Genomic DNA, 18,846 nt, shown 5'->3' with positions numbered 1-18,846 from the left:
TGATTGTGGTTACGTTTGCAAAACTCTGCATGTACTAAACATTGTTGAATTATACACAAGCAGTTTCATTGTTAAAACATTGCCAAAATACCTGATAAGAGACATATCAAAATATACACAGAAGTCTTAAATGTAACAGTAAGAAAACAAATAGCCCAATAAAAAGGAAACCCCCCCCCCAAAAAAAAAGACAAAGAGATGAGATAAGGCATTCAAGAAGAAACAGAAAAAGGAGCAGAAGAAACTCAAGAGGTAAAAGCAAAGGTCACCAGAAAGGGCCCTCTGGCCACAGGTGGAATTACAAAATCTTGCAAAAAGTAGGCTGTTCCTTGTGCCTGAAGCAATAGTGATCTTTTATGCCATTCTGTTTAAATATCCAGTTTCAGTGCTATAACATCTGTTGCCACCAGTGGCTAGGATAAAGTGTCTTGGGCATTTAAGCATAAATTTTGTAAAGAAAAAAAAAGGAGGGCCTCCCTGGTGGCGCAAGGAGTTAAGCACAACACTATGAAGCAATCCACAGCCTCTGCAGCACGAGTTCGATCCCCAGGCAGGGAGAAATCCCCACATGGCACAGCAGACCTCTCCTGTCTCGCCCGCTGCTCTACTCAGCAGTGTATTTCAGTGGATCTACCTGTTCTGTTCCCCACTCTGTCTCTGGTGAATCCTCTCACCCTCCACACCTCTGGCCTGACCCCAGTTCTTGTATGCATAAATAAATAAATCTTTAAAAAAAAGAAAAGAGAAAAAAAGGAAGGAGGGGGAGCAAAAGACCTGGAGGGCCTTCCCCAAATTAGCGTATGAAAAGAATTTCAGTTTCATAGGTAATTAGAATTACTAAATAACCACACACAACTATAAAAATGGCCAAAAATCCAAAGAATAGACAATACCAAATGCTAGTAAGATTCTAGAGCAACCTTACTCTGATTCATGGCTGGTGGGAATGTAAAATGGTACAGCCACCTCAGAATGTGATAGTTCAGTGATTTTTTTACAAAGCTAAATACAGTCTTAACGTATAATCCAGCATGGCACTAGGTTTTTGTTTTTTTTTTGTTTTTTTTTTTTTCACTGATAAGGACACTTTTTATTTTTATTTTTATTTTTTTATTTATTTATTTGTACAAGCACTGGGTACAGTCAGAAGCATGGGAGGATGAGAGAATTCACCAGAGCCAGAGCAGGGAGCAGAACAGGCAGAAGGACCGAAGTGCACTGCTGAGGGGAGCTGCGGGCAGCAGGAGAAGTCTGCGCACCATGTGGGACCCTCCTCCGGTGGCCGGGGAACAGCCAGGGATCGAACCGGCGCAGCAGAGGCTGCGGGCAGCTTCGCAACCCAGCATTCAACCGCTGCGCCACCGGGGAGGCCCGGCACTAGGTTTGATTCAAATAAGCTGAGAACTTATATCCACACACAAGCAAGCCTACACATAAATGAGTATAGCTGTTTTACTCATACTTGCTAAAAACCAGAAAGAACCAAAATGTCTTTCAAAAACTGCATAGACAAACAAATTGTAGTATATCCAGACAATGGAATATTATTCAACAATAAAAAGTAATGAGCTATCGCATCATGAAAAGATACGGAGGAACCTTAAATACACATTGCTTAGTAAAAGAAGCCAGTTGGAGAAAGCTATATATAGTCTACTTTTCCAACTATATGACATTCTGGGAAAGGCATAACTATACAGACACTAAAAAAATCAGTTTGCCAGGAGTTCAGGGTTGAAAAGGAGAGACAAATAGGTGGAGCACAGAGGATTTTTAGGGCATTGAAACTATTCTGTATGATACTGTAGTTGTGTTACATGACATTACAGATTTGTCAAAATCCATAGAAACTCTACAACACAAAGATTGAACCCTAATATAGACTCCAGACCTTAGTTAATAACAATGTATTAATATATATCAGTTTTACTAAACACATCACACTAATACTGTATAATTATGTGAATAATAGGGCAAACTGTATTAGGAGGGTATATATGGAACTATCTGCTCAGTTTAGTGTAAACTTAAAACTATTATAAAAAACAGTCTATTAGAGGTCTCCTGCCAACCTGTGACTATGCAGGTGCCTCTCTTTTTTCTACTTTTCCTTATAAACCTATCCTTTTAAAATGTAAAAAAAAATAATCGATTGATTAAAAAATTTTAAACTAAGGAAAAGAAAATGGCAAAAAGAAGTCAGATTAAAAATACACACAAGGGGCCTCCCCGGTGGCGCAGCGGTTGAGCACTGAATTGCAAAGCTGCCCGCAGCCTCTGCAGCGCCGGTTGGATCCCAGCCACTGGGGGAGGGTCCCACATGGCGCGCAGACCTCTCCTGCCATCTCCTGCTCCCATCAGCAGTGTATTTCCTCAGTCTGTCTGTTCTGCTCCCTGCTCTGGCTCTGGTGAATTCTCTCACCCTCCCACACTTCTGACTGTACCCAGTATAAATAAATAAATAAAGTTTAAGAAAGAAATAAATAAAAATCTTAAAAAAAAAAATACACACAAGACTATAACACAATTTAGGCCAAAAATGTGTGTGTGGGAGGGAATGATAAGTCAAAAGAATTTGTAAAAGTTTTTTTTTTTTAATTCTATGTGTTTGTCAACATGCTTGTCAATGATGGCATTTCCTTGCTTGCAAAGCACAACTGTGGCTCACCTCTTCGTCTCCCTGTTGCTTCTCCAACATCGATAACAAAACCAAGGCCACCACATGCATCAGAGGTTTTGCTGACAGCCACAGGGAGCCAGAGAGACCTCTGTTCCAAGTATTTAATTAGGGGGACAAATATGTCATCCACTCCCACTCCAAATTTTATAGTCACTTAAAAATATTCTTTATCACCAAGATTTGTGTTCTTTTTTTGAGTGTGTGGGCGCTTAGAGAAGCAGCCAGAGTGGGCTCATAGAGAACCAACTCCATCTCCTAGCTCTGCCAAGGCCTTGGGAGAGGTCCTGTCCCTGAGAGGCAGGAATAAACCAAAACATGCTTGACCACTTAGCCTACACACATTACCAGTGAACTAGGGGCTGTGGGTCAGGGGCTCTCCCCCTGCCAGCTAGCACTCACTCAGGGAGCCTGTCTGGCCCCACCCTACTCATTCATTCCGCAAATATTAGCATCTCTTTTGTGCCAGGCATTGTTCTGTTTACTTGGGATACAAGACTAAATTCCCTGCTTTTGTGGAACTCCTGCTCTAGTGGCAAGAGAGAAACAATAAACACAGTAACTTAGTAAATGATGTAGGAGCTATGAGGAGTTAAGTGCAATGCAGGAAAGATGTCAGGAGAGGAAGGTGGAGAGTATTAAGGAAGGTGGGAGGAACTGGTTACAATTCTAAATCTAAGGGTGGGGAGGCCTGGTTGAAGGCTACATCTAAGCAGAGACCTGGAGGTGGAGGAGGTACCACCCCACTTCAGGGAGAGGGAGCAGCACTTGAGGGAGGGAGACCTGGTCTGGTGTAGGATCTGCAAGGAATGACCTTGACTGGGACCGAGGTGTCTGTCCTCTGCCAGTGATAGATGACCCCACCTGCTTTCTCTTTCTCTATCCTGAAGTTCAAGGAGTAAACCCCACTCCTCTTGAAACTTGGCAGATTGGAACAGGAATGATCAGAGGGGTTGACACCAGTGGAGACGCTTCTAACTTGTCAAGTGAGGATGGGAGGGAGGGAGCCACCACCCGCTGGGTGCTGAGGACACTCAGCACTCAGCAGTGGATGGCACGCTATGATGGCAGAGGCAGCCTTAATTTACAGCTGAAGTTTGGTTCCAGCTCACTTATTCACTCACTAAGTGTGGCACACGCTCTATGTGAGCGTAAACCGGTGTGAACATATTACGTTCGTTAAATTTGTGTAAAATGTGTGTTATTAAGACTTATGTATTTTCAACCATTACTTAAAGAGAAACCTATTGCTTAGGGGAAGTTCCTTTACAAAGTTCAAGGACATGTGAACCATTTCTTTAGAAAAACAAATGTACACGTGAAATATAAAAGGGGCTAAGTATGACTGCACTTCACACTAGTGGGGTGCTAGTCAAAGAACCAAATCTTAGTGGTTTATAACCGCCAACAGAGGATTATTTCTCACTGGCCACCAGTCTATCTGAGCCAGCAGGGGGCCCAGGGTGGGGACGCAGCTGTCCACGCAAACATTGCCACTCAGCAGGGCAAAGGGAGAGGCTCTGGTCCTGCACAGCCATGAATGGTCTTAGTCGAGGCAGGGTACTTCCGCTGAAGGCTAAGGAGGCCCCAACATGCAATTATACCACATCCGGGCAAAGCTGGATGTCATACTCAGCAGGGTGATAAATAGTGGGAATGTCCTCCCTGAACTATCAGAGCTCGGATATTCAGATAAGCTGCTACTTGCACACCAGACAACCAGAGCCCACCCACTGCGCCGTGAGGTTGCTGTGTGGCACCTCGACCGGTGTCCTTCTTCATGTAGCTGTACATCAAGAGCAATTACCCAAGAATAGTGACAGGTTTTGTTTTGTTTTTTATATGTTTAACAGTGTCACAAAAGAATGTGTCTAAGCAGAAGGGGCCAGGACAAGTATAGACTTTGCAGTCAGTTATGAAAGAAGACTAGAGTGCAATGGCAGCCTGCCTCCTCCACAGTTTCAGTCTAAGACCGCTGGGGGATAAAGAGCTGAATGTCTCGGGAGCAGGAACAAAGAAAAGCATATTCTGTTCCTCATGTGCTGAAATGTGAGGGGAGAGCAGAACATCTGTAGAAGGCTGGATCCAGCAGGTTGACAGAATGTACCTCAGTCCAGAGGAGAGAACTTAATTAAAGACACACATTGAAAAGTCATCTACATAAAGGTGAGAGAACCAGGAAGAAGGAAGAGAAGGTCAAGGAGAAAATCCTATCAAGGATATTGGAAGCTGAAAAAGAGACCAGGGTGTCAAAAGATCAAAAGGGCAACTGTCCTGAAAACTGATAAGAGACTGCATCTGGGAGCAGGGCAGTCATCTGAAATTGGTCCAGGACTTGAAGGGGGTTCATCTAGACAGAGAGACTGCATGACAAATGCCATGCTTAAACATGGCAGCCATGGGCACCCTCCTCTGACTTCCCTAAGCAGCATCAACAGCCCCTCTCCCCCATGCAAGAGCCCCTTCCACCTTGCCTGGACCTCCTCCAGGCAATTAGTTTCTGAAACAGTCTTACTGTGACCCCCAATGCCTAGTCCAGTGCCTGACTCTTGGAAGACACATAATAAATGTGCAAGGAATAAAGAAATGCATGAATAGAAAAAGAAGATATATCTATAAGCCAGTGAAGACTGAAGCTAAGAGTTAAAATGGTGTGGGAGAGGGATTAGAAAATAAGGAAACAAAGATAGGTAGATACAGTTTGGTTTAATTCAACAAGTTATGTACTCACCTCTCTGGGGTGGATACAGGATGTCAGCTGACACAGGTCCTGTCTTCACTGTGCACCCAGCCCAGTGGCTAGAGACCACAGGCCACACATAACTCTAATAACCATAGAGTGAGGGAAGCATTAGAAGAAACACTGTCCATAGTTTTCTTCTAGAAAAGCTAGCCCTTCTTCTAGAAGGGCTGTCCATATTTAAAATAGGGAGGCAAAGAAAAGCAACCTGGATGAGCTAGGTTTTGAGATGGACACTTGAAAATGGGGATTGTTGTTCCAGGTGTTCATCCAGGCAGCAGCCTGGGAGACTGTGGCCTCCCCAGCACACAGGGCATCAGCATTGGTTGCTGGGAGAAGCGGGAATTACTGGGGTATAACAAGTAGAGACTGAATTCTCTCTTTTTTTTTTTAAGATTTATTTATTTTTGTATACAAGAGCAGGGATGTAGGCAGAGGTGCAGGGTGATAAGAGAATTCACCAGAGACAGAGTGGGGAGCAGAACAGGCAGACTGACTGAAATATATTACTGAGGGGAGCAACAGGTGAGACAGGAGAGGTCTGCTGTGCCATAGGGGTCACCTCCCTAGCTGGGAATAGAACCTGTGCTGCAGTGGCTGCCAGTAGCTTCATAGTGCTGAGACTTGACCCCTTGCACCACCAGGGAGGCCCTGGAGACTGAATTCTTCGTAGGAATTATTCTGTGTGAACATGAAAATATAAGGACATGGAATGACTCAGATGGATGGCAGAGGCTCTTCGATCCTTTGTATGGTCACTGAGCAGCTGTCATGAGAAACAAAAATGCTGCAGAGGATAAATGCAACAGAAGGTGTCAAGAGGTGCCTTCCTTCCTCTTCACACCCACTTCAGGAGACCTACAGGAAGGAAGCAGAAAACCACTTATTGACTTCCCTGGAGCCCTAACAGAGAAATGTCTGGCCAATATTTCTTCAAAGAGTCTGATGGCATTTTTAGACTTTGTATTTCAAAATGAGTGACTGTGATTTATTTGCCACAGTCACTTGTCAGTTTGGGACACTGGCAAAGTAACCACCACATTGACCAGAGGATCTGTCCCTCACATAGGGTCTCTAAAATTTTTCTTACCAGGGAGCAAAGAACAAAAATGTGGGAGGCTGGGGGTCTGCCCAGCTCTGCTGACATTCATGGCCATTTAATGCGAGAACTGAACTGTGATGACCACAGCGGGTGGGGGCAAGCTGAGGACAGGACTCAAGTCTCACTTGCAGATGGAAGACACACCTGAAGGCAGGCTTTGCTCTCTCTTAGTAAGGCATAGGAGGACTGGTACCCAGTGCCTTCTCACCTGGCAGTTCTGCCGCTCAGCAACCAAGAGGGAGAAGGGTCTTGTGATCAAAGTCAAATCTCCTCAGTTTCTCCTTGCAAAACTGCCTTCCATAGTTATGGGACGTGGCAGAATCAAACTATCTATATACCCTCTCCAAAAACACATTAAAATCCCTCTTTGATATAAGTAAAGTGACTTCACAAGTTTTCACTTAATTGAGAGAGAAAATCTGTATCCAATTCAACAATCTACCTGCCAAAAAGGCGCTTTATGGCAGCAAATTTATGAACCTCTTGACAAACTTATTTTTAATGGAAATTATCAATTGGCAGTAATTACATTACTATGGTGTGTATTTTACAAGAAAAAGTTTTCCGAGAATGTTGAGATATTTTATGTTCCATAACACAAAGTAGTAATGGTGGATTAATTGGAAATGACATGGTATATATAATAATGGCATTGTTTTGATTTTTTCTCTGGTGGGTCTAAATATTCATCAGTAATCAGATTTATAAACTCTAAAAATCTAATTCCTTATGCTGAGAGACGGGTCATGATGGCCTCACCCTGGGATAGGCACCAAAGGGATACAATGGCATAAGAACAAGGAAGGACCAAGCCCCAAAGGCAGCAGGGGGCATACATACCTAGGCATCAAAGCCTCAAAGCCTGATGAGCTTGGCTGAACCATCCTGAGTTGACCCCAAATAAATTAAAATAAAGTGAAAGCAAAGAAACATACTTTTCCATCAAATATAGTATCTCAGCCCTTGGAAAAGGAGAGAATATGGAAAAAATTAAAAATTCGCACAGCCAAGTAAATGACCAGTGTATTAGATTAGGAAAGTACTGAATGAAAAGTAAGGTTTCCCAAAATATGATATCTGGTATCATTTGAGGAATAGGCAAAGAAATATTTTTTTTTAATTTGGAAGATTAATTTGTGTAATTTAATGAATAAAGGCAAATGATACTGATTTTCTACTTAAGCTATTAATATAAATCGTTCCTTTTGACTACATTGCACTAAAGCAGCAAGTTCCTTTCAATAAAACTTTTAATTAATAATAGCACAGTTGGTCCTCAGCTAATAGTAAAACTGACACCCGATCATGAAGTGTGGAAACACTGAATAGAGCCAGATATTTGGGTGAACACTAAGATGTGGACACTTCTTTATGTTCCAAGGTAAGAGGCAGTTTATTTATTCATTCACTTGACTTTTAGTAAATGTTTATTGAGTTCCTGTCATGTGCCATGTAAAAAAAGATCCTCAACATCATTAGCCATCATGGAATTGTCCAAGGCCCTGGAATCTAACAGTGAACAAGATAATTCATTGCCCTTGAGGAGCTACACATTAGCAGGGATAAAGACAATTAAACAGACAGGTACCATATGCCTTGGTAAATGAAAAAAAAAAAAAAAGAAGTAGCAGCAAGACATAACATTATAAAAGATAGAGATGCCTTAAAACATTGAAAGGCAAACTATACAAATTTTAACAATAAAGAAAAATGAAATAAAATTGATAATATAGCAGAAAAATGACATTGTCTTTATTGATAAATACATTTTCAATGATTGAACATTTACCATGTATCAATATTTGCATATATTTCCATTTAGTCCTCCTCATAACACTGCAAGTTAACTGTTATTAAATCCATCTTACTGGTGAGCAATCAGAGGGTACTGCCCAAACTCACACAGCAATATGGGGAGTCAATCTCAGATTTGAATAAAATTACGATAAAGGAATAATTCTTTTGTTTTTAGGTTTTTATTTCATTTATTTGTGCATATAAGAACTGGGGTGTAAGCCAGAGGTGTGGGCAGCAGCGAGAAGATTCAGAGACAGAGTGGGGAGCAGAACAGGCAGATGGACTGAAATATACTGCTGAGGGGAGCAGTGAGCAAAACAGGAGAGATCTGCAGTACCATGTGGGTCAGTTCCTTGGCTGGGGATCAAGCTCTGTGCTGCAGTGGCTGTGGATAGCTTCATGGTGCTTTGACTTAACCACTTGAGCTACCAGGGAGGCCCCTACAGGAATTATTCTTTAAAAAAATAAAAAATAATATGATCCAACTATGTGCTGTCTATAAAAGAAATATTTTAGATTCAAAGACACAGATATGTTAAAAGAAAAGAGATGGAAAGAGATATTAAAAGACATGCAAATCATAACCAAAATATCTGGAATGTCTATATAAATAATAGACAAAATGGATTTTATAATAAAAACTGTTACTAGGGACTAAGAAGAAAATTATATAAGGATAAAATAGTCACTATATCAAGATGATAGAATTATAAACATCAGCTCTGTAGTAGGTAACCAAAATGTATGAAACAAGAAAATCATAAGTGAAGGGAGAAATAAAAAATTCAACATAGGTAGTTGAAGACTTTATTATCTTATTTTCAATAGTGGATATAATAATTAGTTAGAAGGTCAACAGGAAATGGATGAACAGCACTATAAACTAACTGAAACCTATAGAAAACTCTACAATAGGAGAATAAACATTCTTCTCAAATACAGATGGAATGTTTTCCAGGATAGACCATGTTAGGCCATAATTTTTTTCAATAAAGTTTAAAAGATTGAAATTATATAAATATGCTTCTGAATACAATAAAAAGAAAGGTGAAATCTATAACACAAGAAAATTTGGGACAGTCACAAATATATGGAAGTTATACAATATACTTTTTTTTTTTAAGATTTATTTATTTATGCATACAAGAGCTGGAGTACAGGCCAGAGGAGTGGAGGGTGAAAAGATTCACCAGAGACAGAGCAGGGAGCAGAATAGTTAGAATGACCAAAATACACTGCTGAGGGGAGCAGCAAGTGAGACAGGAGAGGTCTGCTGCGCCATGTGGGTTGCTCCGTGGCTAGCGGGGATCTAATCGGCACTGCCCTATACAATATACTCTTAAATAACCAGTGGGTGAAAGAAACCACAAGATGGGGCCTCCCCGGTGGCGCAGCGGTTGAGCGCTGGGTTGCGAAGCTGCGCGCGGCCTCTGCGGCGCCGGTTCGATCCCCGGCTGCTCCCCGGCCACCAGAGGAGGGTCCCACATGGCGCGCAGACCTCTCCTGCCGCCCGCTGCTCCCCTCAGCAGTGTACTTCGGTCCTTCTGCCTGCTCTGCTCCCCGCTCTGGCTCTGGTGAATTCTCTCGCCCTCCCGCGCTTCTGACTGTACCCAGTGTATGTATAAACAAAACAAACAAAGAAACCAGCAAACAAATAAATAAAGCATGCCTCTATAAAAAAAAAAAAAAAAGATTTATTTATTTATGCATACAAGAGCTGGAGTACAGGCCAGAGGAGTGGAGAGTGAAAGGATTCACCAGAGACAGAGCAGGGAGCAGAATAGGCAGAATGACCAAAATACACTGCTGAGGGGAGCAGCAAGTGAGACAGGAGAGGTCTGCTGCGCCATGTGGGTTGCTCCGTGGCTAGCGGGGATCTAATCGGCACTGCCCTATACAATATACTCTTAAATAACCAGTGGGTGAAAGAAACCACAAGATGGGGCCTCCCCTGGTGGTGCAGGCAGTTGAGCACAGGGCTGTGAAGCTGTCTGCAGCCTCTGCAGCACAGGTTCCATCCTACTGAGAATCCCACATGGCGAGGCAGACCTCTCCTGTCTCGCCCACTGCTCCCCTCAGCAGTGTATTTCAGTCAGTCTGCCTGTTCTGCTCCTCGCTCTGTCTCTGGTGAATCCTCTCACCCTCCCGCACATCTGGCCTGTACCCTGGTTCTTGTATGCATGAATAATCTTTAAAAAAAAAAGAAGTCACAAGAGAAATTAAAAAATCACTTTGATATGGATGAAAATCAAAATCCAACATACCAAAACTTGTGGACTCCAGTGAAAAGTCATTCTTAGATGAAAATGTATTACTTTGAGTACCTATATTTTAAAAAAAGGAGCTCGAATTAATGAACTTTCACCTTAAGAAACTAGATAAAGAAGAGCAAACTGAACTCTAAACAAGCAGAAGGAAAGAAATAATAAAAATTAGAGCAGAAATCAATGATGTTTTTGCTTTTTTATTATAGTAGAGCAGAAATCAATTAGAGAATAGAAAAACAATAAAGAAAATTAATAGCCCAAAAGTTGAAAAGATCAACAAAATTAACATTTAGCTATGTTTCTAGAAAAAAAGAAATGATACTCAAATTATTAAAATCAGAAATGTAAAAAAGGCTATCATTAATTGTACAAAAAAAAAGATATTCTGTGAACAAGTATATGCCAGCAAATTAGACAATATAGATGTAATCTACAATTTTCTAGAGTCAACTACTGAAATTGATTCAAGAAGAAATAGAAAATCTGAGTCCACCTATAACAAGTAAAGAGACTGATTCAGTCATCAAAAACATTCCAACAACAAAAATACCAGGACGAGATGTCTTCCCTGGTGAATTCTACCACATATTTAAAAGAAGAATTAGCACCAATTCTTCACAAAGTCTTCCAAGAAATAGCAGAGACATTATTTGTGAGCTCATTCTGAGACTAGTATTATCCTTATACCAAACCAGACAGAAATATAAGAAAACTATGGACTAATATCCCTTAAGAATATAGATGTTGCAATTTGCAGCAACATGGATGGCGCTGGAAGGGATCATGCTCAGTGAAATAAGCCAGAAAGGAAAAGAAAAATACCGGATGGTCTCACTCATAGCAGGAATCTAGAAAACCTAAATAAGGGACCAGGAAAAAGAATAACTATAAGAAAGAAAAAATCAAAATCAACAAACAACTATGAACCAGAGACATACTGTGGGAAGGGTGGGTGGCGGGGAAAGAAGGGATTGGGGTCAAAATAAGGGGGTTGCAATTGTATGGGGAATATAAAAATAAAATTTAAAAAAAAGAATATAGATGCAAAAATCAACAGAATACTAGTAAACTGAACTTAGCAAAATATCATAAGGTTCACACTTTTTCTGGATTTATCCCAGATATTCAAGGTTAACTTGACATAGAAAAATCAGTCAGTGTAATTCACCATATCTACAGAATAAAGGACAAAAAACAAATAATAGTCTCAATAGAGTCAGAAAAAGTATTTGACACTATCCACCATCCTTCATGATATGAGCACTCACCAAACTTCCTTCTTGTGATAAAGGACATGAAAATGTCATAACTAACATTGTACTTACTGGTGACAAATTGAAAGCTTTTTGTCTTACATCAGGAGCAAGACAAAGATGCCCATTGTTGCCACTTATTTCAACATTCTAGTAGAGATTTTAACCAGAAAAATTAGGTAAGAAATGAAAGAGAAAGGCATCCAGGTTTCGAAGGGAAGAAATAGCTTTCACAAATGATAAAATCTTTTATATAGAAAAATCCTATGGAATTCACAAAAAAAATACTAGACTAAATAAATAAATAAGGGCTTCCCTGGTGGTGCAGGGGTTAAAGTCTCAGCACTATCAAGCTTTCACCAGCCAAGGCACTGTGATTTGGATCCCCAGCCAGGGAGCTGACCCACATGATGGAGCAGACCTCTCCTGTCTCCCTCTCTGCTCCCCTCAGCAGTGTATTTCAGTACATCCACCTGTTCTTCTCCCCACTGTCTCTGGTGAATCCACTCACCACCTCCCCACCCCAGCACTTGTATGCATAAATAAATTTTTAAAAATCTTTTTAAAAAAAGAATAAACAAGTTCAAAAAGATTGCAGGCTATAAAATCACTATACTAAAATCAATTGTATTTCTCTATACTGGACTGGACCATTCTGACAATGAATTTTTTTTTAATTAAATTTAACTTCTATTCAAAAAGAATAAAGCGGGCCTCCCCGGTGGCACAGCGGTTGAGCGCTGGGTTGCGAAGCTGCCCGTAGCCTCTGTGTCTCTGGTTCGGTCCCCGGCTGCTCCCCGGCCACCGGAGGAGGGTCCCACATGGCGCGCAGACCTCTCCTGCCTCCCACTGCTCCCCTCAGCAGTGTACTTCGGTCCTTCTGCCTGCTCTGCTCCCCGCTCTGGCTCTGGTGAATTCTCTCACCCTCCGCGCTTCTGACTATACCCAGTGCTTGTATAAATAATAAATAAATAAATCTTTAAAAAAAAAAAAAAAAAAAAAAGAATAAAGCACTAAGAAATAGTTAATTTTTAAAAAGTGCAAAGTCATACACTGGAAACTACAAAATTATTCACTTAATAATAACAAGACAAATATCCTAGTTAAAAACGAGCAAAGTTGGTGGCGCAGCGATTGAGCACTGGGTGGCAAGGCTGCCCGCAGCCTCTGCAGCACCAGTTAGATCCCCGGCCACTGGCGAGGGTCCTTTAAAAAGAAAAAAAATGAGCAAAGGATCTGAATAGATATTTCTCCAAAGAAAATATATAAATGGGCAATAAGGGTGGGAAAAAATGCTCCCACCCTCATGCATCCCTGTGTCATGTACCCAACAAATATAAAACTGTTAGGAGTCCAGAAGAAAAAAAAGTATGCAAATTGTCATTTCTTGTGTTATATACAAAATATTTTTTAAAGATACATATATTTCAAAAAGATGTTCAACATCACTAGCCATCATGGAAATGTGAGTCAAAGCCACAATGAAATACCACTTCACACACGTGAATGAATTTAATCAAAAGGACAGATAATAACAAATGTTGGCAAGAATATGGAGAAAATGGAACTTTTGTACATTGGTGCTAGAAATGTAAATGGTGCAGGTGTTTTAAAAAACAGCCTGGCAGATCAAACAACCTTTGATCAAAAGGTTAAACATAGAGTTACCATATGACTCCATCACTCCTAGGCAGATACCAAGAGAAAATGAGAACATATGTTCACAAAAATCTTGTACACCAAATATGGCATTATTCATCATAGTCAAAAGACTATGTATTATGTATTTAATGTATAAAATGGTGCCCCTTTTTGGTGTTTCATTAGCACTGTGGTTGTCATAGAGTCTAATTATACAAATCTAGTTGGCATAGACCCCTGCACACTGAGTCTACGTGGTATAGCCTCTTGGGAGCACCACTGGTTCCATTGTAAAGTTCATTAGTTAAGGCATGATTATACTGCAGCTTATGTATCTGTTCTCTTGGTGGACATTTGGGTTGTTTGCATTTGGGGGCTATTATGAATAATGCTACTGTAAATGTTCTTATACTTGTCTTTTGAGGTCTTGCATATGCGTCTATTAGTTGTATACCTAATTGTGGAATTGCTGCATCACAGGGCATGATCGGTTCAGCTTTAATAATAATGACAGTTTTCCGGCATGTATGTGAATACCAATCATCTCTACCAGCATTTTGTGGACTTCAGTAACCAATATCTTTTTCAGAAAAAGATGGTCTTACCTAAAGGAACTTTGATGATTTCTGTGGTGGGAGAGCTCCTCTCTTGCGCTTGCCCTTGTATACGTTAGCACGGCCCATCTAACTTCCTTTTAAGCCATTTATTATTTCTTTCTTCTAAAATTAGGAAATATTTCAAGGTACACAAAAAATAAAAATCAGTAGAACTGATACTACATCTCGCCTCTTGGCTTTGTCAAGTTTTAAGTTAAAACATTACAAATCCAGTGCAATCCCTCCCCCTTCACCCAAAACCAGAGATAATTTCTATCCTAAATTTACTGTTCACTATTCCCTGAAGTTTTTAGACTTTTACTACATATGTATGTAGCTGTAAACCATACATAGTATCATTTTACACGTTTTAAAATTTTATAGATTAGCTCATGCTGTAAGTATCCTTCTGGATCATGATTTTATGATTTTGAGATTTAGCCATGTTTGTTCATTCTTGGTGTTTGGGATACATCAGTAAACAAAACTGACAAAGATCTCTGCTCTTCTGGGATGCATAGTCTAGCAGAGGAAGACAGAAAGTAAACACTAAATATTACATGTGAATGATATTGTATATTTGAAAGGGGATCTTTTTGTGGTTCAAGTTGCATTTCCCCTTCCCTGGTAAAGATGAACACCTTTTCATGAGTTAGTTTGTGGTTTGAGCGTTTCGTGGAATTGCCAATTCGTGTGCTTTGATCATTATTCTATGGAGGTAATTCTCCCTTTTCTGAAATTGATTTTTTAGAAGTTCTTTATATATTCTAGATAGTGATCTTTTATTGATTAAACACAATCTGTTGTTGATTAAATGTAATGCAAATTTCTTTTTCCCTTTTATAGCTTGTCTTCACTTTTTTTATGATATCTTTTGTTGTACAGAAGTTTTAATTTTTACATGGTTGAATATTTGAATCCTTTTAAGGCTTGTGCTTTTTTATGTCTTGTTTAAGAAATTCTCCTTTATGCCAAGGTCAGAACATTTCCTCCTACTCATCTTTCCTTTATATTTGTTTATATGATCAATCTGGTTAGTGTTAAGAGGTTAAGGAGAGACTGATCTGTCCCTTTAGAGGTGACTTTGCATATCTTGCTGGGATTTTTAAAACTGGTTTTATGGTTTAAATCTCTGTGGTCAGTTGCATTCCCCTTATTTCCTGGTTTCAGGAAAAGCTTTATTTATTTTTTTATTTAAACACCCAAATCCTAGGCAGATTCTGACTTAATAGGCTCGGAATGGGGCCCAAGAATCTGCATTATGATATGTAACTCAGGTGATCCTGATACAAGAATTGTCTTTTTAAATGACAAGGTAGTATTTAACCCATCCTTCTAATTTGTCTGAAGACTTGGGAATAAACACACTTTCTGGTAGTGGATGATTTAACCTTACTCAACCTCCACTTTCTCTTTAAATTTCCTTTCTTCTGCTTCACATCCATTAAGTTGGTTACTATCAGAAAACAAACCACATGATAAATGTTGATGAGGATGTGAAGAAAGTTCAACCCTTGGAGTGCATTACTGGTGGAAATATAAAAATAGTACAGTGTCTATGGAAAATATTATGGTGGTTCTTCAGAAAATTAAAAACAGAATTACCATATGATGTAGCAATTCTGCTTCTGAGTATGTATATACCCAAAAGATTTGAAAGCAGACATTCAAAGAGATAATTTTACTCCCATTACCATAACAGCTTTATTCATAATAGTCAACAGGAAGAAGGAACCCAAGTGTTCATTAATAAATGAAAGAATACACAATGTGGCCTATCCAAAAATGCAATCCTATTTAGTCTCAAAAAGAACGAAAATTCTGACATATATTCTAACAGGGATGAAACTTGAGGACAATGTACTTTCTGAGACAGAAAGTAGAAGTGGTTGACAGGAGCTGGGAAGAGGGATGGATAAGATGTTATTATTTAATAGATAGAATTTCATTCTAGAGACCTCTATAGATGGAGGATAGTGAGGATAGCACAATGTGGAAACTGGTATTGGAAGGAATAAGTAGGAAAAAGCAGAATCAAGGTAGAGGCCTGTTTTCAGCCCCTCTTGAGACAAACAGGCATGAATTGGCTAAAGAGCATCTGTAAAGCCAAAGGTTTCTTTGAGAAGGGTGCGTGTAGATCACTATGGGGCTGTCTGAGTCTGATGATGGTCTTGTTACCTCCAGGGGTCTCTGATGAAGGACTGAGATGTTACCTGGACTCCTGTCTCATCTCCTTGCTCCCCAGTCATTAACCATGACTTTCCTGGGCTTTCCTGCTGTTGGACTAAAGCAAAATATCTTCTACTTGTATCCTCACCTTTAATCCTTCTCTCTTCTACCCAAATTATACAAGGTAATCTTTCAGCAATTTGTTGATAAACCTCAGTCTCTACCCACTAACATCTAAATTTAGATGTTTAAAGTACTCCTTATGCAGAACTCTATTCTTTTGAAACTGACACATGGATTGTGCTTCTTCTACATGTCCCAAGCTTGTTTTTACTTTTCATTATGAAAATTTCTAATGACAAAAGTAGAGGATACAAAGAACCGGCTGTACTCCTGTGTCCCTTCTGCAATTGTCTACAAATGATCCGTCTTGTTACATCTGCCACCTCTTCCCGTTATTCCACATGCTACCATTTTTTGGATTCATGGACTTTTTAAATTTTTGCTTTTTTTCATTTTCAAATATTATTTCTTTTAAACATTTCAAAGATCATAAATGTACAGAAGAATGTGAATGCCTCCCATAGCTCCACATTCCTGAGGTAATCATTGTGCATACTTAAGTATAGGTTTTTTCAGATTTTTTACAGTGTGCAGATTAACACATAAACTAATTAGTATTTTCACATGTTAGCAACTATATTTATTCTGTTTTGCAAATTTCTTTTTCATTTAACAATATATCTTGGACAAGTTCTAGACTATCAAAAGTTCATGATCATTTTACACTGTATACTGTGCCATAATCTATTTAGCCATTTTCTACTGGTGGGGTGAGTAATTTTTATCTTTTCATTGTTTCAAAAAATGTTACAGTGAACCTGCTTTTACATGTTACTTTCTGCATGTAGGCAAGTATACAGGAAGAGGAAAGAGTCTCAGATGTGGAATTGAATTGCATGGTCCATAGGTAAAGGCATCTTAAGTTTAAACATATACTGTAAAATTTGTAAGGATATAAAAGTACATATTTCTTTCATAATTGTGAGTATAATCAACAATTATAATCTTCTCCAATATGATAAACTTGAAGTGACATTTCACTATAAAAATTTAAATTTAAATTGGTTTAATTCTCTGTGAATTTGAAATTCTTTCCATGTATCAACCAAACATTACCTAACATTGGCCTCCTGGTGGCACAAGGATTAAAGTCTCAATGCTAATAAGCTATTGCCAGGCACTTTGGCATGAGTTCAATCCCAGGCCAGGGAGACACCCACATGGCAAAGCAGACTTCTCCTGTCTCGCCCGCTGCTCCCCTCAGCAGTGTATTTCAGTCAGTCTGCCTGTTCTGCTCCCCACTCTGTCTCTGGTGAATCGTCCCCCCGCCACATACCCCAGTTCTTATATGTATAGATAAATACAATAAATCTTTAAAACAACAACAACAAACAAACCACACATTGGAACACCAGGGAGGAGTGAGGAAAGCAGTGTCCCAGGTAGAGGAAAAGAGGGAGGGAGGGTTCGAACCTGGAGAGGTGAGCTCTGGCTCTGCGTGGTTAAGTGACTGGCCCGGCTGGCTCACTCTGCAGCATACAGCAAGTTAGAAGATGCAAACCAAGAAATGACACGATCAAATTCTCTGCATTCAGACTCCTTCAGTAGAGAGCCTGAAATTCCCATCCTGTTTCTACCTTCATATCTGAAAGGAGATTTCCCTTAGGGAAGCATAACCTCCCACCAATCTCCTCCCTACTCTCCCAACATTCCTCCTCCAAATGCACCATTGCTCAAGTAGTGTTTCGGTCAAAGATGGAGAATTTTGGGCACACCAGAAGACTGAGACATTAAAATCACTAGTGGAAGATATTTTTGAAAGACTGTATACCTGAATTTCTGTATTTCTCATTGTGCACATAATTCATGATAACCGAAATTATTTTCTGTATAAGACCTGAATTGAGAAAATTCAGTGTAGCTACTAAATTTATTCAGAGTCAACCAATGTTTCCTGAGTGTTGCTGGGTAGTGCTACTAGAGGCAGGAATGCCTTGACCTCAAGGCAGTTATTCCAACAGCAAATAGCGTGGATTCGGAAACAAAAGACAGAAGAGGGCAGAATGGAGGGTGTATTGATGCACGTGCACTTCTTGGAATCCAAGGCTAACAACCCCCTAGACAACTCTAAAGGGCCTCACCCCCCATCAATTCTGCTGGAGGGCATAACACCATAATCTCTCATTGAAGATGCAAGGTGTGGTGGGTCTGGTAGTTTGCTAATTTACAAACTCACAGACATCTTTCTAGCTTCCCAACCTCATTTAAATAGTTTTCTAAATATCAATAGGCAGAGACTCTCTGGGAGGAAATGTCTTTTTAATTTCAAAATGAATTGTCAATATCCAAATATTTTAAAAAGATGTAAAAACAACTGACAGAAAGCGAGCAAGGCAGTAAGAGAAACAGTTTGATCTATGTTCAAAAGAATGAACACACACAAAGTTATTTCACATCATGTTTAAAGATTACCATAGGAGATAGCAAAAAATGTAGAAAAATCATGTATTAGAAAGTAAGCTGTAGGGGCCTCCCTGGTGG

General features: G+C 39.8%; 1 protein-coding gene across 1 annotated transcript in view; it reads left to right on the top strand.

Moving 5' to 3' along the window:
* Window positions 1-18,846, top strand: part of LOC119234510 (anthrax toxin receptor-like) — a 52,336-nt gene that overhangs the window by 11,505 nt on the left and 21,985 nt on the right. The window lies entirely within an intron of this gene.

The sequence above is a fragment of the Talpa occidentalis genome, unplaced genomic scaffold, assembly GCF_014898055.3.
Source record: "Talpa occidentalis isolate TD23 unplaced genomic scaffold, MPIMG_talOcc4v2.1 talOcc4.8, whole genome shotgun sequence".
Lineage (NCBI taxonomy): Eukaryota > Metazoa > Chordata > Mammalia > Eulipotyphla > Talpidae > Talpa > Talpa occidentalis.
Note: the sequence above shows the minus strand (reverse complement) of the source record. Positions and strands in the feature narration are given on the sequence as shown.